Source organism: Crinia signifera, chromosome 3 (genome assembly GCF_055691185.1).
Source record: "Crinia signifera chromosome 3, ASM5569118v1, whole genome shotgun sequence".
Taxonomy (NCBI): domain Eukaryota; kingdom Metazoa; phylum Chordata; class Amphibia; order Anura; family Myobatrachidae; genus Crinia; species Crinia signifera.
Genome location: NC_139219.1, coordinates 328,173,454 through 328,186,175, shown reverse-complemented (window position 1 = coordinate 328,186,175; position 12,722 = coordinate 328,173,454).

The following is a 12,722-nucleotide window of genomic DNA, read 5'->3' as shown; positions in this document are numbered from 1 at the left end:
ACCTGTGTCACCCATATCACTACAAACCTGCGTCATCCATATCACTACATACCTGCGTCACCCATATCACTACACACCTGCGTCACCCATATCACTACATACCTCCGTCATCCATATCACTACATACCTGTGTCACCCATATCACTATGCACCTGCGTCACCCATATCACTACATACCTGCGTCACCCATATCACTACATACCTGCGTCACCCATATCACTACACACCTGTGTCATCCATATTACTACACACCTGCGTCATCCATATCACTACACACCTGCGTCAACCATATCACTACACACCTGCGTCATCCATATCACTACACACCTGCGTCACCCATATCACTACATACCTCCGTCATCCATATCACTACATACCTGTGTCACCCATATCACTACACACCTGCGTCACCCATATCACTACACACCTGCGTCACCCATATCACTACATACCTCCGTCATCCATATCACTACATACCTGCGTCACCCATATCACCACACACCTGCGTCACCCATATCACTACATACCTCCGTCATCCATATCACTACATACCTGTGTCACCCATATCACTACAAACCTGCGTCATCCATATCACTACATACCTGCGTCACCCATATCACTACACACCTGCGTCACCCATATCACTACATACCTCCGTCATCCATATCACTACATACCTGTGTCACCCATATCACTATGCACCTGCGTCACCCATATCACTACATACCTGCGTCACCCATATCACTACATACCTGCGTCACCCATATCACTACATACCTGCGTCATCCATATCACTACATACCTGCGTCACCCATATCACTACGTACCTGCGTCACCCATATCACTACGTACCTGCGTCACCCATATCACTACACACTTGCGTCACCCATATCACTACACACCTGCGTCACCCATATCACTACATACCTGCATCATCCATATCACTACACACCTGTGTCACCCATATCACTACATACCTGCGTCATCCATATCACTACACACCTGCGTCATCCATATCACTACAAACCTGCGTCACCCATATCACTACACACCTGCGTCACCCAGATCACTACACACCTGCGTCATCCATATGACTACATACCTGCGTCACCCATATCACTACACACCTGTGTCATCCATATTACTACACACCTGCGTCATCCATATCACTACACACCTGCGTCAACCATATCACTACACACCTGCGTCACCCATATCACTACACACCTGCGTCACCCATATCACTACACACCTGCGTCACCCATATCACTACATACCTCCGTCATCCATATCACTACATACCTGTGTCACCCATATCACTACAAACCTGCGTCATCCATATCACTACATACCTGCGTCACCCATATCACTACACACCTGCGTCACCCATATCACTACATACCTCCGTCATCCATATCACTACATACCTGTGTCACCCATATCACTATGCACCTGCGTCACCCATATCACTACATACCTGCGTCACCCATATCACTACATACCTGCATCACCCATATCACTACATACCTGCGTCATCCATATCACTACATACCTGCGTCACCCATATCACTACGTACCTGCGTCACCCATATCACTACGTACCTGCGTCACCCATATCACTACACACTTGCGTCACCCATATCACTACACACCTGCGTCACCCATATCACTACATACCTGCATCATCCATATCACTACACACCTGTGTCACCCATATCACTACATACCTGCGTCATCCATGTCACTACATACCTGCATCATCCATATCACTACACACCTGCATCACCCATATCACTACATACCTGCGTCACCCATATCACTACACACCTGCGTCACCCATATCACTACACACCTGCGTCATCCATATCACTACACACCTGCGAAATCCATATCACTACATACAGTACCTGCGTCACCCATCACTACACACCTGCATCATCCATATCACTACACACCTGCATCACCCATGTCACTACACACCTGCGTCACCCATATCACTACATACCTGCGTCATCCATATAACTATGCACCTGCATCACCCATGTCACTACATACCTGCGTCATCCATATCACTATGGACCTGCGTCACCCATATCACTACACACCTGCGTCATCCATATCACTACATACCTGCGTCACCCATATCACTACATACCTGCGTCATCCATATCACTACATACCTGCGTCACCTATATCACTACATACCTGCGTCATCCATATCACTACACACCTGCATCATCCATATCACTACATACCTGCGTCACCCATATCACTACATACCTGCGTCATCCATATCACTACATACCTGCGTCACCTATATCACTACATACCTGCGTCATCCATATCACTACATACCTGCGTCACCCATATCACTACATACCTGCGTCACCCATATCACTACACACCTGCGTCACCCATATCACTACATACCTGCGTCATCCATATCACTACATACCTGCGTCATCCATATCACTACATACCTGCGTCACCCATGTCACTACATACCTGCGTCACCCATATCACTACACACCTGCATCATCCATATCACTACACACCTGCGTCATCCATATCACTACAAACCTGCGTCACCCATATCACTACACACCTGCGTCACCCAGATCACTACACACCTGCGTCATCCATATGACTACATACCTGCGTCACCCATATCACTACACACCTGTGTCATCCATATTACTACACACCTGCGTCATCCATATCACTACACACCTGCGTCAACCATATCACTACACACCTGCGTCACCCATATCACTACACACCTGCGTCACCCATATCACTACACACCTGCGTCACCCATATCACTACATACCTCCGTCATCCATATCACTACATACCTGTGTCACCCATATCACTACAAACCTGCGTCATCCATATCACTACATACCTGCGTCACCCATATCACTACACACCTGCGTCACCCATATCACTACATACCTCCGTCATCCATATCACTACATACCTGTGTCACCCATATCACTATGCACCTGCGTCACCCATATCACTACATACCTGCGTCACCCATATCACTACATACCTGCGTCACCCATATCACTACACACCTGTGTCATCCATATTACTACACACCTGCGTCATCCATATCACTACACACCTGCGTCAACCATATCACTACACACCTGCGTCATCCATATCACTACACACCTGCGTCACCCATATCACTACATACCTCCGTCATCCATATCACTACATACCTGTGTCACCCATATCACTACACACCTGCGTCACCCATATCACTACACACCTGCGTCACCCATATCACTACATACCTCCGTCATCCATATCACTACATACCTGCGTCACCCATATCACTACACACCTGCGTCACCCATATCACTACATACCTCCGTCATCCATATCACTACATACCTGTGTCACCCATATCACTACAAACCTGCGTCATCCATATCACTACATACCTGCGTCACCCATATCACTACACACCTGCGTCACCCATATCACTACATACCTCCGTCATCCATATCACTACATACCTGTGTCACCCATATCACTATGCACCTGCGTCACCCATATCACTACATACCTGCGTCACCCATATCACTACATACCTGCGTCACCCATATCACTACATACCTGCGTCATCCATATCACTACATACCTGCGTCACCCATATCACTACGTACCTGCGTCACCCATATCACTACGTACCTGCGTCACCCATATCACTACACACTTGCGTCACCCATATCACTACACACCTGCGTCACCCATATCACTACATACCTGCATCATCCATATCACTACACACCTGTGTCACCCATATCACTACATACCTGCGTCATCCATATCACTACATACCTGCGTCATCCATATCACTACATACCTGCGTCACCCATGTCACTACATACCTGCGTCACCCATATCACTACACACCTGCATCATCCATATCACTACACACCTGCGTCATCCATATCACTACAAACCTGCGTCACCCATATCACTACACACCTGCGTCACCCATATCACTACACACCTGTGTCATCCATATTACTACACACCTGCGTCATCCATATCACTACACACCTGCGTCAACCATATCACTACACACCTGCGTCATCCATATCACTACATACCTGCGTCACCCATATCACTACACACCTGCGTCACCCATATCACTACACACCTGCGTCACCCATATCACTACACACCTGTGTCATCCATATTACTACACACCTGCGTCATCCATATCACTACACACCTGCGTCAACCATATCACTACACACCTGCGTCACCCATATCACTACACACCTGCGTCACCCATATCACTACACACCTGCGTCATCCATATCACTACATACCTGTGTCACCCATATCACTACAAACCTGCGTCATCCATATCACTACATACCTGCGTCACCCATATCACTACACACCTGCGTCACCCATATCACTACATACCTCCGTCATCCATATCACTACATACCTGTGTCACCCATATCACTATGCACCTGCGTCACCCATATCACTACATACCTGCGTCACCCATATCACTACATACCTGCGTCACCCATATCACTACATACCTGCGTCATCCATATCACTACATACCTGCGTCACCCATATCACTACGTACCTGCGTCACCCATATCACTACGTACCTGCGTCACCCATATCACTACACACTTGCGTCACCCATATCACTACACACCTGCGTCACCCATATCACTACATACCTGCATCATCCATATCACTACACACCTGTGTCACCCATATCACTACATACCTGCGTCATCCATATCACTACATACCTGCGTCATCCATATCACTACATACCTGCGTCACCCATGTCACTACATACCTGCGTCACCCATATCACTACACACCTGCATCATCCATATCACTACACACCTGCGTCATCCATATCACTACAAACCTGCGTCACCCATATCACTACACACCTGCGTCACCCATATCACTACACACCTGTGTCATCCATATTACTACACACCTGCGTCATCCATATCACTACACACCTGCGTCAACCATATCACTACACACCTGCGTCACCCATATCACTACACACCTGCGTCACCCATATCACTACACACCTGCGTCACCCATATCACTACATACCTCCGTCATCCATATCACTACATACCTGTGTCACCCATATCACTACAAACCTGCGTCATCCATATCACTACATACCTGCGTCACCCATATCACTACACACCTGCGTCACCCATATCACTACATACCTCCGTCATCCATATCACTACATACCTGTGTCACCCATATCACTATGCACCTGCGTCACCCATATCACTACATACCTGCGTCACCCATATCACTACATACCTGCGTCACCCATATCACTACACACCTGTGTCATCCATATTACTACACACCTGCGTCATCCATATCACTACACACCTGCGTCAACCATATCACTACACACCTGCGTCATCCATATCACTACACACCTGCGTCACCCATATCACTACATACCTCCGTCATCCATATCACTACATACCTGTGTCACCCATATCACTACACACCTGCGTCACCCATATCACTACACACCTGCGTCACCCATATCACTACATACCTCCGTCATCCATATCACTACATACCTGCGTCACCCATATCACTACACACCTGCGTCACCCATATCACTACATACCTCCGTCATCCATATCACTACATACCTGTGTCACCCATATCACTACAAACCTGCGTCATCCATATCACTACATACCTGCGTCACCCATATCACTACACACCTGCGTCACCCATATCACTACATACCTCCGTCATCCATATCACTACATACCTGTGTCACCCATATCACTATGCACCTGCGTCACCCATATCACTACATACCTGCGTCACCCATATCACTACATACCTGCGTCACCCATATCACTACATACCTGCGTCATCCATATCACTACATACCTGCGTCACCCATATCACTACGTACCTGCGTCACCCATATCACTACGTACCTGCGTCACCCATATCACTACACACTTGCGTCACCCATATCACTACACACCTGCGTCACCCATATCACTACATACCTGCATCATCCATATCACTACACACCTGTGTCACCCATATCACTACATACCTGCGTCATCCATATCACTACACACCTGCGTCATCCATATCACTACAAACCTGCGTCACCCATATCACTACACACCTGCGTCACCCAGATCACTACACACCTGCGTCATCCATATGACTACATACCTGCGTCACCCATATCACTACACACCTGTGTCATCCATATTACTACACACCTGCGTCATCCATATCACTACACACCTGCGTCAACCATATCACTACACACCTGCGTCACCCATATCACTACACACCTGCGTCACCCATATCACTACACACCTGCGTCACCCATATCACTACATACCTCCGTCATCCATATCACTACATACCTGTGTCACCCATATCACTACAAACCTGCGTCATCCATATCACTACATACCTGCGTCACCCATATCACTACACACCTGCGTCACCCATATCACTACATACCTCCGTCATCCATATCACTACATACCTGTGTCACCCATATCACTATGCACCTGCGTCACCCATATCACTACATACCTGCGTCACCCATATCACTACATACCTGCGTCACCCATATCACTACATACCTGCGTCATCCATATCACTACATACCTGCGTCACCCATATCACTACGTACCTGCGTCACCCATATCACTACGTACCTGCGTCACCCATATCACTACACACTTGCGTCACCCATATCACTACACACCTGCGTCACCCATATCACTACATACCTGCATCATCCATATCACTACACACCTGTGTCACCCATATCACTACATACCTGCGTCATCCATGTCACTACATACCTGCATCATCCATATCACTACACACCTGCATCACCCATATCACTACATACCTGCGTCACCCATATCACTACACACCTGCGTCACCCATATCACTACACACCTGCGTCATCCATATCACTACACACCTGCGAAATCCATATCACTACATACAGTACCTGCGTCACCCATCACTACACACCTGCATCATCCATATCACTACACACCTGCATCACCCATGTCACTACACACCTGCGTCACCCATATCACTACATACCTGCGTCATCCATATAACTATGCACCTGCATCACCCATGTCACTACATACCTGCGTCATCCATATCACTATGGACCTGCGTCACCCATATCACTACACACCTGCGTCATCCATATCACTACATACCTGCGTCACCCATATCACTACATACCTGCGTCATCCATATCACTACATACCTGCGTCACCTATATCACTACATACCTGCGTCATCCATATCACTACACACCTGCATCATCCATATCACTACATACCTGCGTCACCCATATCACTACATACCTGCGTCATCCATATCACTACATACCTGCGTCACCTATATCACTACATACCTGCGTCATCCATATCACTACATACCTGCGTCACCCATATCACTACATACCTGCGTCACCCATATCACTACACACCTGCGTCACCCATATCACTACATACCTGCATCATCCATATCACTACATACCTGCGTCATCCATATCACTACATACCTGCGTCACCCATGTCACTACATACCTGCGTCACCCATATCACTACACACCTGCATCATCCATATCACTACACACCTGCGTCATCCATATCACTACACACCTGCGTCACCCATATCACTACACACCTGCATCATCCATATCACTACATACCTGCGTCACCCATATCACTACATACCTGCGTCATCCATATCACTACATACCTGCGTCACCTATATCACTACACACCTGCGTCACCCATATCACTACACACCTGCGTCATCCATATCACTACACACCTGCGTCATCCATATCACTACACACCTGCGTCACCCATATCACTACATACCTGTGTCACTCATATCACTACACACCTGCGTCATCCATATCACTACACACCTGTGTCACTCATATCACTACACACCTGCATCACCCATATCACTACACACCTGTGTCACTCATATCACTACACACCTGCGTCACCCATATCACTACACACCTGCCTCATCCATATCACTATATACCTGCGTCACCCATATCACTACACACCTGCGTCACCCATATCACTACACACCTGAGTCACCCATATCACTACACACCTGCGTCACCCATATCACTACATACCTGCGTCACCCATATCACTACATACCTGCGTCACCCATATCACTACACACCTGCGTCACCCATATCACTACATACCTGCGTCATCCATATCACTACATACCTGCGTCATCCATATCACTACATACCTGCGTCACCCATGTCACTACATACCTGCGTCACCCATATCACTACACACCTGCATCATCCATATCACTACACACCTGCGTCATCCATATCACTACACACCTGCGTCATCCATATCACTACATACCTGCGTCACCCATATCACTACATACCTGCGTCACCCATATCACTACACACCTGCGTCACCCATATCACTACATACCTGCGTCATCCATATCACTACATACCTGCGTCATCCATATCACTACATACCTGCGTCACCCATGTCACTACATACCTGCGTCACCCATATCACTACACACCTGCATCATCCATATCACTACACACCTGCGTCATCCATATCACTACATACCTGCGTCATCCATATCACTACATACCTGCGTCATCCATATCACTACATACCTGCGTCACCCATGTCACTACATACCTGCGTCACCCATATCACTACACACCTGCATCATCCATATCACTACACACCTGCGTCATCCATATCACTACATACCTGCGTCACCCATATCACTACATAACCGCGTCACCCATATCACTACACACCTGTGTCATCCATATTACTACATACCTGCGTCATCCATATCACTACACACCTGCGTCACCCATATCACTACATACCTGCGTCACCCATATCACTACACACCTGCGTCACCCATATCACTACATACCTGCGTCACCCATACCACTACACACCTGCGTCACCCATATCACTACATACCTGCGTCACCCATATCACTACATACCTGCGTCATCCATATCACTACATACCTGCGTCATCCATATCACTACATACCTGCGTCATCCATATCACTACATACCTGCGTCATCCATATCACTACATACCTGCGTCACCCATATCACTACATAACTGCGTCACCCATATCACTACATACCTGCGTCACCCATATCACTACATATCTGTGTCACCCATATCACTACATACCTGCGACACCCATATCACTATACACCTGCGTCATCCATATCACTACATACCTGTGTCATCCATATCACTACATACCTGCGTCACCCATATCACTACATACCTGCGTCATCCATATCACTACATACCTGCGTCACCCATATCACTACATACCTGCGTCACCCATATCGCTACACACCTGCGTCACCCATATCGCTACATACCTGCGTCACCCATATCACTACACACCTGCGTCACCCATATCACTACACACCTGCGTCACCCATATCACTACACACCTGCATCACCCATATCACTACATACCTGCGTCACCCATATCGCTACACACCTGCGTCATCCATATCACTACATAACTGCGTCACCCATATCACTACATACCTGCGTCACCCATATCACTACATACCTGCGTCACCCATATCACTACATACCTGCGTCATCCATATCACTACACACCTGCGTCATCCATATCACTGCATACCTGCGTCACCCATATCACTACGTACCTGCATCACCCATATCACTACACACCTGCGTCATCCATATCACTACACACCTGCGTCATCCATATCACTACACACCTGCGTCACCCATATCGCTACATACCTGCGTCACCCATATCACTACACACCTGCGTCACCCATATCACTACACACCTGCGTCACCCATATCACTACACACCTGCATCACCCATATCACTACATACCTGCGTCACCCATATCGCTACACACCTGCGTCATCCATATCACTACATAACTGCGTCACCCATATCACTACATACCTGCGTCACCCATATCACTACACACCTGCGTCACCCATATCACTACACACCTGCGTCATCCATATCACTACATACCTGTGTCACCCATATCACTACATACCTGCGTCACCCATATCACCACATACCTGCGTCACCCATATCACTACACACCTGCGTCATCCATATCACTACACACCTGCATCACCCATATCACCACACACCTGCGTCATCCATATCACTACATACCTGCGTCACCCATATCACTACACACCTGCGTCACCCATATCACTACATACCTGCGTCACCCATATCACTACATACCTGCATCATCCATATCACTACACACCTGTGTCATCCATATCACTACATACCTGCGTCATCCATATCACTACACACCTGCGTCACCCATATCACTACATACCTGCGTCACCCATACCACTACACACCTGCGTCACCCATATCACTACATACCTGCGTCACCCATATCACTACATACCTGCGTCACCCATATCACTACATACCTGCGTCACCCATATCACTACATACCTGCGTCACCCATACCACTACACACCTGCGTCACCCATATCACTACATACCTGCGTCACCCATATCACTACATACCTGCGTCACCCATATCACTACGTACCTGCGTCACCCATATCACTACACACCTGCGTCACCCATATCACTACATACCTGCGTCACCCATATCACTACATACCTGCATCATCCATATCACTACACACCTGCATCACCCATATCACTACATACCTGCGTCTCCCATATCACTACATACCTGCGTCATCCATATCACTACACACCTGTGTCATCCATATCACTACACACCTGCGTCACCCATATCACTACACACCTGCGTCATCCATATCACTACACACCTGCGGCATCCATATCACTACATACCTGCGTCATCCATATCACTACACACCTGCGTCATCCATATCACTACATACCTGCGTCACCCATATCACTACATACCAGCGTCACCCATATCACTACATACCTCCGTCATCCATATCACTACATACCTGCGTCATCCATATCACTACATACCTGCGTCATCCATATCACTACATACCTGCGTAACCCAGATCACTACACACCTGCGTCACCCATATCACTACACACCTGCGTCACCCATATCACTACACACCTGCGTCACCCATATCACTACATACCTGCATCATCCATATCACTACACACCTGCGTCACCCATATCACTACATACCTGCGTCACCCATATCACTACACACCTGTGTCATCCATATCACTACATACCTGCGTCATCCATATCACTACATACCTGCGTCACCCATACCACTACGTACCTGCATCACCCATATCACTACATACCTGCGTCATCCATATCACTACATACCTGCGTCATCCATATCACTACATACCTGCGTCACCCATATCACTACATACCTGCGTCACCCATATCACTACATACCTGCGTCACCCATATCACTACACACCTGCGTCACCCATATCACTACATACCTGCGTCACCCATATCACTACATACCTGCGTCACCCATACCACTACACACCTGCGTCACCCATATCACTACATACCTGCGTCACCCATATCACTACATACCTGCGTCACCCATATCACTACATACCTGCGTCACCCATATCACTACATACCTGCGTCACCCATATCACTACATACCTGCGTCACCCATATCACTACATACATATGGGTTCCAATGTTTATGACTTTATTTTAATGTACAGTTACACAGAGTAATTAGAAGATAACAGGAGATTATGGTGCGGCTGAGTGACGGTTTATATTGTATGCAAGTGCCAATAGATGATGGTAGACACGCCTTATTGGTGGTGATACACACCAAATGGGCAGTGTTAGACAAGCCCAATAGGTAGTGCTAGACACAACCCTTTGACGGTGCACCCCCTAATACAATGTGCTGTGCAGGCCTATGGCCGCAGGCTTAGCGCCCTGACTGCTATTGAGCCCAGCAGCCACACATGAACAGGTGACGGGAATCCCTGACATCCCCGGCTCTATTCTAGTATTCCAGTGTCTTATATTTGGAAATACATTTATTGGTACATGCAGAAGAGGGTTGTGTGGGTTTGGAATTATGTGAGGGGGGGGCCCAGAAATATCAGTGTACAGGGCCCCAAGATTTCTGTTGCCGGCCCTGAGCATAATACACCTGACACTCTAGGAGGTGATTGGGGCTGGCTATCATTCCTGAACCCATCCACATGGTTTTCAGGAATCAGTGGATGGGCTATGGGAATTGTCATGTTCGGCCTAAAAATTATAGGATTATGCATACTTGCTTATATTGCTTTCAAGATATTAATGTGTGTTTTCTCTGTCTGTCAGAATCGATGTCAGTCTGCTGCAACTACAACCAAGTTCAAGAAACTCATATATGGAAGGACACAGAGAACAGAGGATCAGTCTATTCTGATGGATGTGAGCCAACGGCCAGTTGCCCTCTGACTTCAGGGAAGAAGTCAGCCTGTTTCAGGGATATAACCCACTAGAACCATCCAATGAGACTAGTCCTTTGCATGGTTAGGCAGTTTGTATTGTAAGATGTCTGACCAGTATGAGTTTCCTACATTTGTAATATTTAGTTTTTTGTTTTTTTGTTTGT